The sequence below is a fragment of the Caretta caretta genome, chromosome 1 (assembly GCF_965140235.1).
Source record: "Caretta caretta isolate rCarCar2 chromosome 1, rCarCar1.hap1, whole genome shotgun sequence".
NCBI lineage: Eukaryota > Metazoa > Chordata > Testudines > Cheloniidae > Caretta > Caretta caretta.
Genome location: NC_134206.1, coordinates 221,738,376 through 221,753,600, shown reverse-complemented (window position 1 = coordinate 221,753,600; position 15,225 = coordinate 221,738,376). Strand labels below are relative to the sequence as shown.

At 45.8% G+C, this 15,225-nt stretch overlaps 1 long non-coding RNA gene across 7 annotated transcripts in view; it reads right to left on the bottom strand.

The window, feature by feature from the left end:
- LOC125623827 (uncharacterized) overlaps positions 1-15,225 on the bottom strand; it is a 58,378-nt gene that overhangs the window by 12,435 nt on the left and 30,718 nt on the right. For 3 of the 7 annotated variants that reach the window (XR_012665375.1, XR_012665374.1, XR_007353143.2), the window contains exon 4: positions 6,507-6,566. The exons of 3 other annotated variants lie outside the window; for them this stretch is intronic. This is a non-coding gene — a long non-coding RNA (uncharacterized LOC125623827). Of the gene's footprint in view, positions 1-4,533; positions 6,567-15,225 lie in introns of those variants that run through there. One more of the 7 variants, XR_012665373.1, reaches the window with a different exon arrangement.

The window sequence follows — 15,225 nt, the reverse complement described above, 5'->3', positions numbered from 1 at the left end:
GGCTCCTCTGAGTGTCCCCTGAAGAAAAGCACTCTATTTCAACCAGGTGACCATGAATTATATCTCACTCTCCTGAGGATAACACAGAGAGATAAAGAACGGATGTTGTTTGAATGCCAGCAAACATACACTGCAATGCTTTGTTCTACAATGATTCCCGAGTACGTGTTACTGGCCTGGAGTGGTAAAGTGTCCTACCATGAAGGACGCAATAAGGCTGCCCTCCCCAGAAACCTTTTGCAAAGGCTTTAGGACTACATCTAGGAGAACCGCAAATGCCAGGGCAAAGTAATCCTTTCACATGCTTGCTTTTAAACCATGTATAGTATTTTAAAAGGTACACTCACCAGAGGTCCCTTCTCCTCCTGCTGGGTCCAGGAGGCAACCTTGGGTGGGTTCGGGGGGTACTGGCTCCAGGTCCAGGGTGAGAAACAGTTCCTGGTTGTCAGGAAAACCGGTTTCTCCGCTTGCTTGCTGTGAGCTATCATCTTCTTCGTCCCCAAAACCTGCTTCCGTATTGCCTCCATCTCCATTGAAGGAGTCAAACAACACGGCTGGGGTAGTGGTGGCTGAACCCCCTAAAATGGCATGCAGCTCATCATAGAAGCGGCATGTTTGGGGCTCTGACCCGGAGCGGCCGTTCGCCTCTCTGGTTTTCTGGTAGGCTTGCCTCAGCTCCTTCAGTTTCACGCGGCACTGCTTCGGGTCCCTGTTATGGCCTCTGTCCTTCATGCCCTGGGAGATTTTGACAAAGGTTTTGGCATTTCGAAAACTGGAACGGAGCTCTGATAGCACGGATTCCTCTCCCCAAACAGCGATCAGATCCCGTACCTCCCGTTCGGTATATGCTGGAGCTCTTTTGCGATTCTGGGACTCCATCATGGTCACCTGTGCTGATGAGCTCTGCATGGTCACCTGCAGCTTGCCACGCTGGCCAAACAGGAAATGAGATTTAAACGTTCGCGGTTCTTTTCCTGTCTACCTGGCCAGTGCATCTGAGTTGAGAGTGCTGTCCAGAGCGGTCACAATGGAGCACTCTGGGATAGCTCCCAGAGGCCAATACCATCGAATTGTGTCCACAGTACCCCAAATTCGAGCCGGCAAGGTCGATTTAAGCGCTAATCCACTTGTCAGGGGTGGAGTAAGGAAATCGATTTTAAGAGCCCTTTAAGTCGAAATAAAGGGCTTCTTTGTGTGGACGGGTGCAGGTTTACATCGATTTAACGCTGCTAAATTCGACCTAAAGTCCTAGTGTAGACCAGGGGATAGATTGTGATCAAGCCATCTCTTAGCCTTTGATAAACTAAAGAGACTGAGAGACTTAAGTCTCTCTCTATGGGATGTCTTCCAGTCCTCAAATCATTCTTCTCTTCAATTTTTTAGCATCCTTTCTTTTGTCATTGTCACTTCATAGAACCCAATACATTTCTATAGAATCCCACTGATTACATCCCTGTTAAATTCTAAAGACTTTCCAAAAAGGTTTTCAATTTAAGGTCCACTACTGTATACAGGGCCTGATCGAACTCCCACTGATTTCAGTGGGAGCCTTTCTGTAGACCTGAATGGGAGTTGGATTGGGTTTCATGTACTGTATGCTGGGTAACAACATGAGAAGACTCCATGTTTCTAAAACTAAACTGGGCTCTTTATTAAGAGACCTATTTACAGAGATGCTGCAACTGCAGCCAGCATGCTATGTGCACATGAACTGACTTCCTGGTGCCTCCTTCAAACTCTTCCATCCTGCAACCTATGCTCCTCCCTCCACATTCCATGAATGTTCCTACAGATTGAGCTATAGCTTCTTGACGTGCTTGAACACATAAAGGAAATGTCTTCTTGAGAGATATCAGTGAAGAACCTGCTGCTGATCAGCTTCAGCTTCACAGGACTTTAGGGGGAAGCCACGGATTCTTCACTGGAATTGTGTTATTATTTGTATTTAGTAATTCCTAAGGCCCCAGTCAAGGAACAGCACCCCAGTGTGCTATGTGCTCTCTGACCTAAACACATTGGAGTCACTATGTGAGAGTTCTGGGACCTGTGTAGTGATGCATCATTTGATGCAGGTCTCTCTGAGTCCACTACAAGACACCTTTCCACGAGATGCAGTCTCCTATGTAATGCAGTAGGCCAAACTAATCCTTGGCCTAAGCAGTCAAAATTCAGGGGACAATGTGGCTCATTGTCTCTTACTTAGATTATAAACTCTTTGGGGCAAGAATCAACTTTGTAACACATGTGTGCACAGTACTTAACACAATGGGCCTTGATTTTTAATAGGGCCTTTAGGCATTACCCCAGGACAAATAAGAATCAATAATAGTTGAAGCAGTCTCTATTCTCTTCTTTTGTTTTGTAATTTTCTTTTCATTTCTTCTTTCTCAATGGTTTCAGGTAAATTCCTTCCTGTCCAATACCCCCAGGAGGGAACGAGGATAAATCATCCCTTGTATTTATGACATCTACAGAAGTAATTAAATTACTCTCTGCTTCTTGGCACATGCCATTGTCTTCTTATTGCAAAGTTGTGTTTCACTATGGTTGTCTTAGAGAATGGGCTGGTATGCCTCCATCTCTACCATCACTTCCACTGTCCTTTCAAATCTTGAACCAAAGGTGCATAAACAAGTCTTCTTACTGTAGCATTAGCCCATTACAGACCTCACCACTTGAAACCAAGGAATCCTCCTTGTGTGGTAACATTATGTCTTTAACACTTGGCTGCTGCCACATGTACCAGCAAGATCCAGCTAGAATACCCACACGCCATGCTGCTGAATCACAGCAGAACATGCCTGATGTACTGCTGAAAAGCAACCTCAAGGTAGAAGACACACGGTGTGAAATCTTACCCCACCAAAATCGGTGGCAAAACTCCCATTGACTTCAGCAGGGTCAGGATTTCTACCTGATGTTTTTTCTGAATGCACCAAGCCTATGCAGACAGAATGAGCCCGCTGAACATGCCAGATGAGCGATAGCATCCCAATTCATTGCAATGGCTGTATCCCACTCACAGGGTCTGAGGAGAGGCCTATAGCCAAAGGGTTAAAATTAGAACTGTCTGAAAACTGTGAAATTCTGAAATCAAAAGAAGAAATTGTTCTGAAACAGAACTAAAGACAAAATTTCCTGTGGAAAAGGAATTCTGAAATTTTACTTTGAAAAAGTTGAAACCACATTTTATTTCAAACTTTTCAAAATATTTCCAAGGCTCCCCGAGAGGCCTGGAGCAGGGAATGAGAAAGCTTCACAGGCAGCCAAGGCCCATGCCTTATAGTGAATTACAAATCAAAATCAATGCCAGTGCAGTTGTTGAACTGGGCTAACAGGTCTCCATTGGCTATCGCTGCCTGACAGATGGGCCAATTCATTCTGCACCAGCTGTGGCTTCCAGCTGGTTCCAAGAGTTATGTTCACAGTGTACACACTCAGAGAAGTTAGATAAAAGACATAAATACTCTTGCTGGATGGTTGCAGCGTAAGACTACTTTCTTTCTTTCTTAGAAGTCAGAATGATAATATATAAGAATCCAAAAACAGAGAGACAGAGGAAAGAGTCTGCTCCCTAAAGCAGAGAGACAACTCACCCCACCTTGCTTTAAGCTGGATCCATCCAGACTTTCTGCTGACTGACTCGGACAACCCAGATCACGTCTTCCCTCAGAGTGCCCTTGTCTATAACAAGTCCTGGAAGGTCCTCACAGTTAAAGAGATGGCTTGTCATTTGTACCAGTTTCCAACACACCACAAGTAGCCCAATGGAGAGCCCAGTTAGAAGGGACAAAGGCACAGCTTGCTGAGAGGTATTCCACATCAGAAAGAGATGGTTCCAAACACCTAACCAGATGCAGAGGAGAAGAGGAACCTTCCTGATAGACCCAACAGAATAATCTAAGCCTGTTGAACCCAACAGAACAAGCTAGTGATGTTCCATCCTCTGGTAAAGTAACCTCCACAAAATAGTTAGCCTTCCTCCCTCCTCCTGCCATTTTCCTTTCCACCATGCTCTTCATCACAAGCCATGAGATCCTTGTCGGAGGTTTCCTCAAAGGCAAAGTCCCTTCCATCCAGTCAGCAGCCAGATCTAAACAGCTCCAAGCCAGTGAGCCAAGGGTTTTAACCTGCGCCAATGGAGCTATTGGACTTTTTTCAATTGAATTAATAGAGGTGGGAAGGAATGTGCCATACAGCTCAAGGTCAGTGTAGACAAGTGCAAAGTCTTGTACACTGGAAGGACCAAACTGACCTACTCGTATGCACTGATGAGTTCTCAGTTAACTGTAACCACTCAAGAAAAAACTGGGCAGCTCAGTCTAAACCTCTGCTTAATTCACAAGCAGGGGGCAAAGAAGCGAATCATTTGGACATATTAAGTAAGGGAGAGAGAATAGAGCTGGCTGACATTTGTCAGCTAAATCTTCTTTTGGCGACAGAATGAGATTTGGCAACATGGAAACATTTGGTGAATTCGTGTCTTTTTTGCCATACTGGACACATTCAAAAAATTGAAACGAAACATTTAAATTCTTTGGTCAGCGACAACTTTTTGCTTCAATGTTTACTTCACATTTTAAAAAAATTACAAACAAAAAATACTCAATCAATACAAACATTTTGTGTGGACCTGAACATTTCTTTTTGGTAACTTTTCAGAATTACCAGTGAACTGAAAAAATCCATTATTTGCAAGGCTCTAATAGAAAACAACCTGTTCTATGAATCAATGGGATGCCCTCTCCTGGAAAACTGTGTTCATTTCAGTCAGCACATAGCAGAAATAGAAGGGACTCAGAAGAGGGAAATGAAAATGATTACAGGCATGAAGAGACGAGGACTGTTTAGAAAGAAGAAACACCAGTGGGGACATGATCATGATATGGAAGATAACGAATGTGGAAGGGGTCCCTAGCATGCATGAAGGGGTAGTGAGGGGAAACTGATTGCCTGAACTCCCCAACAGCAGGGTTAAGAAGCAGGCTTCAGAATCTAGATTTTATTTTGTAGCAGTTGAGTCAGGGAATGGCCCTGCAGTTAGAACTACAGAGGTGTAATAACAACATTTAAGGCATCAAACGTAGCCATGCCAATATATTCTCGAAATATAGGTCAGATCAATGCCACCACAAGAGCATGCAAAGGAGAAAAAATTGGGCTCTGTTAGCTCCTAATAAACACAGCTGTTCTCCAACACATCCTCAGCAATTTAGAGAACTAAAACATGTGCAAGTGAGAGAGAGCAAGAAAGAGAGAGAAAGACAGAAAAGTGAGATGGAAGAAAGGCTGAAATCTAACCATTCTACTCTGACCCTTAGCGGCACAGGGCCAAACCTTGGACTGGGCTGAGTTTATGCACAGTACAGCAGAGTGGAGAGGAAGAATAGTTTTAAGCCACATTTCTGCTCCCTCAATTCTGGCACTGTCATGGACAGAAAGCAGTTTCCCAAGCCTGGGACTGCCACCTGGATGACTCAGGGGGAGGGATAGCTCAGTGGTTTGAGCATTGGCCTCCTAAACCCAGGGGTGTGCGTTCAATCCTTGTGGGGGCCATTTAGGGGTCTGGGGCAAAACTTGGGGATTGGTCCTGCTTTGAGCAGGGGGTGGGACTAGATGACCTCCTGAGGTCCCTTCCTACCCTGAGATTCTATGATTCTATATACTCTGCCAGCCAACAATTCACTGGAGTGCTGTGTGTGTCGGACACTCCTATCTACCCCCAACACAACTTCTCCTTCACCAATCCCCTCCATGTCCCCCAGCAGACAATGAGAGGAGCCAGAGGCACCATTTCAGATTGTGTGTGGCGGGGAGCAACTTTAATTGTGATTCCAGGGGCTACTTAGGCACCTGAAAACTCTAGGGTTTTTTTTTTTTGCAGATAATAACTTAGAAATTAGCTGACAGGAGCACTGTATCTAATTCTTATATAAAGAAAGAAAATTAAATAAATATTAGACCCACTCAGCTCTAATAGTAACATGTTCTGACATCTTGTGTCAAGTCACTTAAGGGACACCCAGTTAGGTTTAAAATTTTAGTTCATAGTCTTATTCTTGAATACAACAATTGAAACAGTTGTAGAAAAGTCTAGATTGCTTTCTATCATTTAGGCTACTTACTTTCTGCAGTTCACGAAGCATGGAATAGATCATTCAACTTTTGAAAACATCCTATTTAGGTGAAGGCCCCATGAGTTTATACTGCACCTGCCTGGGGCTCTAGGGGTGTTACCATACTGCAAATAATAGACTAGAAACTGACCTTAAACAGGAGTGAGACTGACAATTTCAAGTTACTTTCGCAGTATTGTCAACCCCAAATGTTCAAAAGTCATAAGTCAGGCTCATGAAAAATCATGAGATTGGCTTAAAAATAATGAGATTATTTAAAAATAATAGATTTGGTGTTTTTTGAGGTGGCCTTCCGCTTTTTGAGCCTTTAGGCTTTACTGGGGTCACATTTTGAAGCTTTTGCCACAGTCACAAGGGCTAGAAACTTACTTTTTCTTTAAGAATGAAGGCTGAAATCATCCCATATCCACCTGACTCCAGGAGCTGGGGCTTTAAGGAAAACAATAATTATCATGTTTCAGAGTGGTAGCCATGTTAGTCTGTATCAGCAAAAACAACAAGGTGTCCTGGTGACACCTTAGAGGCTAACAAATTTATTTGGGCATAAGCTTTCGTGGGCTAAAACCCACTTCATCAGATGCATGGAGTGGAACATACAGTAGGGAGGTATAAATACACAGCATATGAAAAGATGGGAGTTGCCTTACTAAGTGGGGCGGGAGGGTCAGTGCTAAAGAGCCAGTTCAATTAAGGTGGAAGTGGGCTATTCTCAACAGTTGAAAAGAAGGGGTGGAAATCACTTGTGTAGTGCTAATGAGGCCAATGTAAACAAAGTGGCCCATTTCAAACAGTTGACAAGAAGGTGTGAGTATCAGCAGGGGGAGATTACTTTTTGTAGTGACCCATCCACTCCCAGTCTTTATTCAGGCCTAATTTGATGGTGTCCAGTTTGCAAATTAATTCCAATTCTGCAGTTTCTCATTGGAGTCTGTTTTTGAAGGTTTTTTTTTTTTTTCAAAAGTCACTGCTAAACTAAATCCAGGGGAAGTTTTTATTGTAGGGGTGCTCATAGCCATTGAACCAAACTGTAAACCCTGTATATAATGGAAAACACTTCAAGGCAGCGGGTACAGCAGCACCCTCAGCACCCCTAGTTCTAGCACCTATGTCCAGGGGCATGACAAAGATAGGAATGTACCATACCCCAGGATCTGGGGTCCCAATGAAGTCACTGGAAAAGCTCGCATTGATTTCAAGGCAGTCAAGATTTCACTGCTGAGCTGTTAAATTTAATCTCCAGTGGGCCCATGGGAGTTGTGGGGGTGGAGTCTGCAGAGAGGGGCAGCATGCGGAGCCATGTGCTGCCCCCTGCCAGGGGCTGCAGGGGCATGATGGCAGCATCTGGAAGTAGCATGGGGCTGGGGCAGGCAGGGAACCTACTTTATTTAGCCCCACTGTGCTGCCAACTGGGAGCCGCCTGAGGTAAATAAGTGCTGCCTGGCGGAAGTCTGCACCCCCCCAAACGCCTACCCCCAGCTCTGAGCCCCTTCCCAGAGCCAGCTCCCAGTACCCCCTCCCACACCCTGAACCCCCTCCCGTACCCCAACTCCAATTCCCTGCCCCAGTCCTGAGCCCCCTCCCAGAGCCAACATCCCATACCCACTCCTGTACCCCAAACCTCCTCCCCACACCCCAACACTCTTCCCCAGCCCAGAGCCCCCTCCTGCACCCAAACTCCCTCCCACAGCTTGCACCCCCACTACATCCTGCACCCCAACTCCCTGCCCCAGTCTCAGCCCGGAGCCCCCTCCCACACTCTGAACCCCTCAGCCCCAGTCCAGAGCCCGCACCCCCTGACGCACCCCAACCCCCTGCTCCAGCACAGTGAAAGTGAGTGAGGGTGGGGGAGAGCAAGCAATGGAGGGAGGGGGGATGGAGTGAGTGGGGTGGGGCCTCATGGAAAGGGTGGGGTAGATCCTGGGTTGTACTTAAATTCAAAAAGTGATCTTGTACATAAAAAGGTTGCAGACCATTGCTTTAAAGAGGTGGTTTAAGGATGATGAAGTCATTCCTGTTGCCATGTAGGAGACTGGATTAGATGAGCCACAAAAATTATCTTGCTCTTGGAGCAAATTCAGACGTGACATAGCTTAAATCACAGCAAGGTACGAAAATGAGGGTGTAAACTGGGGCAAATTACAGACTAAGAGCTTGATTCTCCACTTTCTTGTACTTTGTGCAATCAGTTACACTTGTGCAAAGGAGATGGAAGATCTGATCTGATATCAGTTTACACCCACTTCTTGCAGGTTTAAGGGACTTCACAAGCTTCAAGGAGGTGAAGAATTAAAACTAGAAGGGGCAGGGCTGTTGCAGTCAACAGTAGGATGTAAGAAGGTGCCAGATAAAAGAGCCTGCCCTCCACCCGACACACAGTCAAATTCTGCTCTCAGCTAAATGTGGAATCCCTGACATCGACTGAATTACTCCAGATTTATACCAATATAACTGTCAGCAGAATTCCTTCTTACCTTTGTAGTTTTGCAGCTACAGATCCACCTTTCCATCCCCTTGATGTGTAAATTACACTAAATTGCAACAGTTTTTACTCTCTCTAATCCATATTGTGACAGGGCAAGGCCAGCTGGCTATAGAAAAGTAGTGGGAGATATATTAGCTCCAGGCTAAACAAATCCCTGGTACCAGGATAAGTGAAATGGCAGCTGCTCCAGGTCAATTAAGACACCTGGGGCCAATTAGGAACTTTCCAGAGGGCAGGGAGAATGCTAGCTTGATTGGGACACCTGAAACTAGTTAAAAGCCTCCCAGTCAGTCAGATTGGTGTGGATGTCAGGAGCTGTGGGAGGAAGTTGTGCTGTTGGAGAGACTGAAGAGTACACACCATATCAGGCACAAGGAAGGAGGCCCTGAGGTAAGGGTGAAGTGGAGCTTGAGGCAGTGAGAGCTGCTGTGGGGGAAGTAGCCCAGGGAATTGTACATGTAAAAGGTCAGCTACCATAGCTGGTACTATTAGGGTCCCTGGGCTGGAGCCCGGAGTAGAGGGTGGGCCCAGGCTCCCCCCCCCCCACCTTTGCCCCCTGATTAATCACTGAGACTGGGAGACAACAGAGACCGTGCAAGGAAGGATAACTTCTCCTCACTTCCCTTGCTGGCTTATGATGAAAATGGCTCAGTAGACTGTGACCCTTGTCTCTAGAGAGAGAAGGGTTACGTGGAGGGTCAACGTGAGCCTCTGAGGCTAGCGAAATCTGCCAGGAAACGTGGGACCCACGGAGGAAAGGACAGAGCTTTGTCACAATATGTAATTTACATCCTCTACATCCCCCCTGCATTTGACCCTCTGACTCACTCTCTCATCCCAGCTATGATACAAAGACATCTCACTAGTAGAGAGGAGGCTTGGTCAGTATTTATTGATGGTACTTACTGAGTGTTTCTCTCATTGTGTATGACATAATGTTTCTTGGAAGCCCAAGTGCTTTCATAAGCTTCCTTCCCCCTCCATGGTCACAGCCTAGTGCATTGTACTGTGGGAACATCACCACTAGCTGGCTGGAGAGAATGCATTTTAATATTTTGATGAGATTACCCATGGTTCTAATGCAGCTGAGATCAATACAAGCCTCATTATAGCTTCTAAAATAAGTGAGTCCTGAAATAGCTGATAGCAGATCCAGGCTGGTTCTCTGAATTCATTATAATAGCACTTCTTGGGCCAGATCCTCAGCTGATGTAAGTCAATGTAACTCCATTGGTGCCAGAGAAACTACATCAATTTACGCCAGCTGAGGATCTGACTCTTTATGTTCACAAGGTTATTGCTAGAGTGACAGCCTCAGACTCATCTAAAGTGTTCTGATCTTGAGCAGTTACCTTGAGCACAGAGGTATCCCATGCGGGAAAGGCCTGTGGAGTTTAGTAAAGAATACACATTCTAAAGAAAAGTGATCGAACCAAGCCACAGAATTCTACAGCAGGGATACGTGCTTAACATTCTGCTGGGCTGGTTTTAAAATCTACAGAGAGAGTCTCATTTGCTATTAAATTCTATAAGGCTCCATTACATTTCTCTAGCCCTCTATTAGTTTCATGCCCATTAAATTCCAGAAGGCTTTTCCAGAAGTCCAGAAGCACTGACGCTTCTCACTCTCCTTTCCTTCCAGGTCATAGGATGAATCCCTGTTTAATCCATGCACAAGACATTAGCTTACTGTCCTTTATTTATTTTTTTTTAACCCATAGCTGGGTCCCAATGAATGTTTCTGTGAGGAGGTATCCAGAAATCAACAGGGCGATGGTTATTTCTCTCTCCCGAGCAGACAAAAGTTTGTAGTGCAGGAACCGTCAGGCCCTATCCATGAGGGAAACCAGGCTGAGGCCAGCTGCAGTGAATTAGGGCATCCTCCCAATGCACTATAAGAGAGAAGTGCTCTGAGCTGTCTGCACTAGAAATTGTACAGTGCATGGGAGCCCTTTTAAGAAACTGGGCCATGGGAGCCTCTTTTGAAGCTCTTAATTTAAACTCTTTGGGCTTGTCTGCACTTACACAGGTGCAGCTGTGCCACGGCAGCGCTGAGTAAAGATACTACAAATGCCGACAGGCACAGGCGCTGACTTTTATTTTTCCCCAGGGGTACTCCACCCCTGCTCTGCCTCCTCCCCCAAGGCCCTGCCCTCACCCCGCCTCTTCCTGCCCTCACTCCGCCCTCTCCCAAAGCCACTATTTTTTTCCAATGGGTGCTCTAGCCCCGGTGCACCCACGGAGTCGGCGCCTATGCTGACAGGAGAAATCCCCAAGAGGTGGTAGCTATATTGATGGGAGAAGCCCTCCTGTCACTATAGCTCTGTCTACACTGGGAGTTTGGCCTATATAACTGTGTTGCTCAGGGGTGTGGATTTTCCATGCCCCTGAGCGACGCAGTTACACCGACATAAATCTATGGTGTAGACCAGGGCTTAGGGTCTGATCACTTTGTCTGTTGTAAACATGCCGTTCAATGTACTTCAAGGGGAGTTGTTTGCATTAATTGGGCTCTAAAAGGCCTTAGTATGACTATCAGTCTCTCACCCGGCCTGTCACAATATCATTTGGGATTAGTTCTTTGGCTCCTGTGTAAATTGCAGAGTAGGGCCCCAACTGTGCTGTCGCTTAACCTAGTGTAAATCTGGAGTAACTCATCTGACTTCATTGGGGTTTCCCTGGATTACCATTGGTGTAATCAAAAGAAGAACTTGTCCTTTGCTACCTCTAGCCTGGATAACTGCATGGCTGGACAAGGGGATTAGCTAGCACAGCAAGGGACTATTCACTGGCCATATTATGTGGGTGCAATAGGAAGGACGGTGCAAGCAGGCTTCATCCCCACCTTGCATGCCTCATGTGATGGCCAGGTTTAGTTGCATTACTGGCATATAGAGAAGCACAGAAAGTCTCGCAATGTTCACCCTTAAGAGTACAAATTGCCCATCAGGGGATAGGGAAGAAGCAGCTGCAGGAGATGGCCAAGATGTAGCTGACTGAAGACCGTGCTGCATAAAGAAATTTGAGAAAGGACTGTGCCTTTGGAGAGAGTCTTTCCTTGGTTGTCCCCTAGGGTGAGTTGTGTCTGCTCTTCCCCAAGCTCAGTGCTGTGGCTATGTGCCACAATATAACCCTTCCTTGGTATGGGGAATGCATAGTCCTATTCTCCATAGATGTCACTGGCTCCTAGTTCATTTTCAGGTGCAAATCAAAGCATTCATTCTGATCAATAAATTCCTTCAGGATGTAGGTCCTGCCTGTCACAGAGTCACTCTCTACACACCGTCTCAACAACCGAGATTAGTGGGGCCCTCCTGTTGCCAATACTTTCAACTGAACTGTAGGCACTAGGTATTAGCAGTGGAGAGCCCTTGACGCCAGAGTTTGCATCCCCTGCTGGGCTGATGGAGTCTGAGTCTGCTGACTTTTGGGACATGCTCCCAGGGTCACCTGTAACCTCTGGAGTTTTTGAAAGGTGAATGTGGGTTGAGTGGAAGTCATTACATTAGTGACTCTTTGACCTTTGCCAAATGATTTGAAAAGGTAATATTTGGATTGATGCCCAGACTCTTTGCGAACAAAGAAATAATTCTCCTAGGAGCACACAAGTCTATAGCCAGGAGACAGCCTGGGTTATTAGAATCTAGTAATGTGAGAGAAACGGATATCTGGACGTTTGCCTGCTTCATTCAGAGGCAGCCACTCCAGCAGAGCTGGTTCATCCTGTTCTGGCTGATAGCATGCAACTTCTGTGCTTTTCAAGGAAGGAACAAATGCTGCCAAGAGACTCCAGTAATCTGATGGTGTCTCCAAAAGCTATCATTTCAATTACATTGTTTGGATTTGAGCATTAATGGACAAGGCACTGGTGCAGTCACAAATGCAATTATAAATAGCGCTCCTCCTTTCACTTGAGAGGATATCCTACCCCCCCCCCCCGCGCGCATTAATAGACAAAATCCAGGCCAACACAGGACATTGGGTCCATTCAAGTTAATTTTACAAGAGGGGTTATTTCCTTGAGCGTGATTATCTTGAATTTGAAGAATTAGATCTAGGCTTTTGTATTAGGCCCATGTTTAAACACACCTGAACACAGGTGAAGTTCAGATTCAGATCTCTATAAAAAGCTAAAACCCAAGAACTCAGGTTCAAACCTGCTTGATCCTGGGCTGAATCTGAATTTTGTCGTTCAGCTCATCCTTAGCATAAATACCAGCGTTAGACACTTGTGAAGAATGAGTGTACACAATAACTGTTACACAGAATGGACTAAGTCCTCCGCTGATATAAACTGGTATAGTCCCTTTGATTTCAGGGGAGTTATGCCAAAACACACCAGCTCAGCATGTGGCCGTTTGTCTGAATCTGTTCTCACTTACCCTGCTGCTACTCCACTGAAGTAAACTCTGTGCTGGTGTAAAAGAGTGCAGGTGCATTGAGTTTGAGGAACTTTGCCTTTTTACATTGGCAGAGTATCTGGCCCATTGACTTATTCCTGATTTGCACCTTACTCCAAGGACTTCTGGTTTGGACTGGTTTGAGATCACAGTCCGGCACAGCCTTTTCAAAAACCGGCTACAGCATGCTCTAGCCTTGATTTCAGTTCTTCTCATTTGATGACTCACCGAGTTAATGACTGTACTCCCTAATGGGATCAGCAATTTTCTGCTAGAGAATTCATTATAATAAGCACCATCATAGTCCAAATAAAAATAACTTACTCAACAATAAACAAATGTAAACTCTTTCAACATTGCACCTGGTATTTCTATCTAAGGTAGATCTACGTCCCTCATAACTGTAGTAATGGCCTCACAACAACCGCTTTGAGGTAAGGAGACAGTATCCCCATGAGTAAAATGGGGAACTAAGGGCATGTCTTCACTGCAGAGTTAACATGATGATCAGCAGCCGGGTTAGCCTAGCCTAGATGTGAGCAGCCACACTGCAAAGCTCTGCCTGAATTATCGGGTCCTGACTTGTGCTTCCCCCACATGAGTCACCTGGACTTCTGGTGTCGTGTCCCATGTTTCTATGTGCCACAGCGAGCTGAGCCGCTGTGATTCTTTCCCTGTGTGCTGTGGGAGAACTTATTAGTCCTTTTGGGCACACCAATAGGGGTGGATTGTGAAGAACTATCAGCACTCAAAAGGTTTAGCCTGTGCCCTCATAGCAGAGTCGGTGGGGCCTGGATCCATAAATGTACTTGGGCACCTAAGCCCCATTTTTAGGCTACAAGCTAAAACCCAAGTAAGGCTTTCACTCGGGCTGGTAACCCAGGCCCAGATGGATCTACATGTGGCATGTGATCCTGAGTGTCACAGGGCCTAACTTTTAGGCACCTAGGAAGGTCAAAGAAACAACACTGAGATCCACAAAGCCTGTGTTAGACACCTAAGTTCTCTATACAATGCATGGGGAGAGACTTGTGCCTCAGAATGCAATTCACAAAAGCCAGCACAATCTACAGTAACAGTCAATGGAGCAGGGGGACTGAACTCCAGATGTCCCTCGTTGATACCATAACCACCAGGCTACAGAGCCATTCTCACATGCTCTTTTGCCTGTGTCGATTTAAGTAGCCTCCTCCGGCAGCCAGATTTTGAATGGGGCCTGATTTGGCAGATGTGCTCAGACCACGTTTCTTGGATCAGGCCGCAGATTAATTAGGCGGAACACAGGAACATAAGAACATAATATAAAAATGGCCATATTGGGTCAGACTAACGGTCCATTTAGCCCAGAACAGGTGATCTCAGGCACCAGCTTCCTCCTTTCCATGGGTGTACTCAACCCCCGCTCAGCCTCAGGCCCTGCCCACACTCCACCCCTTCCTCCAAGCTCCCACCCTCCCCCTGAAGCACCCATGGAGTCGGTGCCTATGTAGGTAATCATCAAGCGATCCATCCCCTGTCACCCATTCCCAACTTATGGCAAACAGAGGCTAGGGACACCATCCCGGCCTATTCTGGCTAATAGCCATTGATGGACCTATCCTCCATGAACTTATCTAGCTCTTTTTGAACCCTGTTATAGTCTTGGCCTTCACAAATCCTCTGGCAAAGAGTTCCACAGGTTGACTGTACATTGTGTGAAAAAATACTTCCTTTTTATTTGTTTTAAATCTGCTGCCTATTCATTTCATTTGGTGACCCCTACTTCTTGTGTTATGAGAAGGAGTAAATAATACTTCCTTATTTACTTTCTCTACACCAGTCATGATTTTATAGACCTCAATCATATCTCCCCTTAGCCGTCTCTTTTCCAAGCTGAAAAGTCCCAGTCTTATTAATCCCTGCTCATATGGAAGCTGTTCCATCTCCCTAATCATTTTGGTTGCCCTTTTCTGAACCTTTTCCAATTCCAATATATCTTTTTTGAGATGGGGCAACCACATAGAATCATAGAAGGTTAGGGTTGGAAGGGACCTCAGGAGGTCATCTAGTCCAACCCCCTGCTCAAAGCAGGACCAATCCCCAATTTTTGCCCCAGATCCCTAAATGGCTCCCTCAAGGATTGATCTCACAACCCTGGGTTTAGCAGGCCAATGCTCAAACCACTGAGCTATCCCTCCCCACTAAAGAGCAGAAGCTACACTCTCCA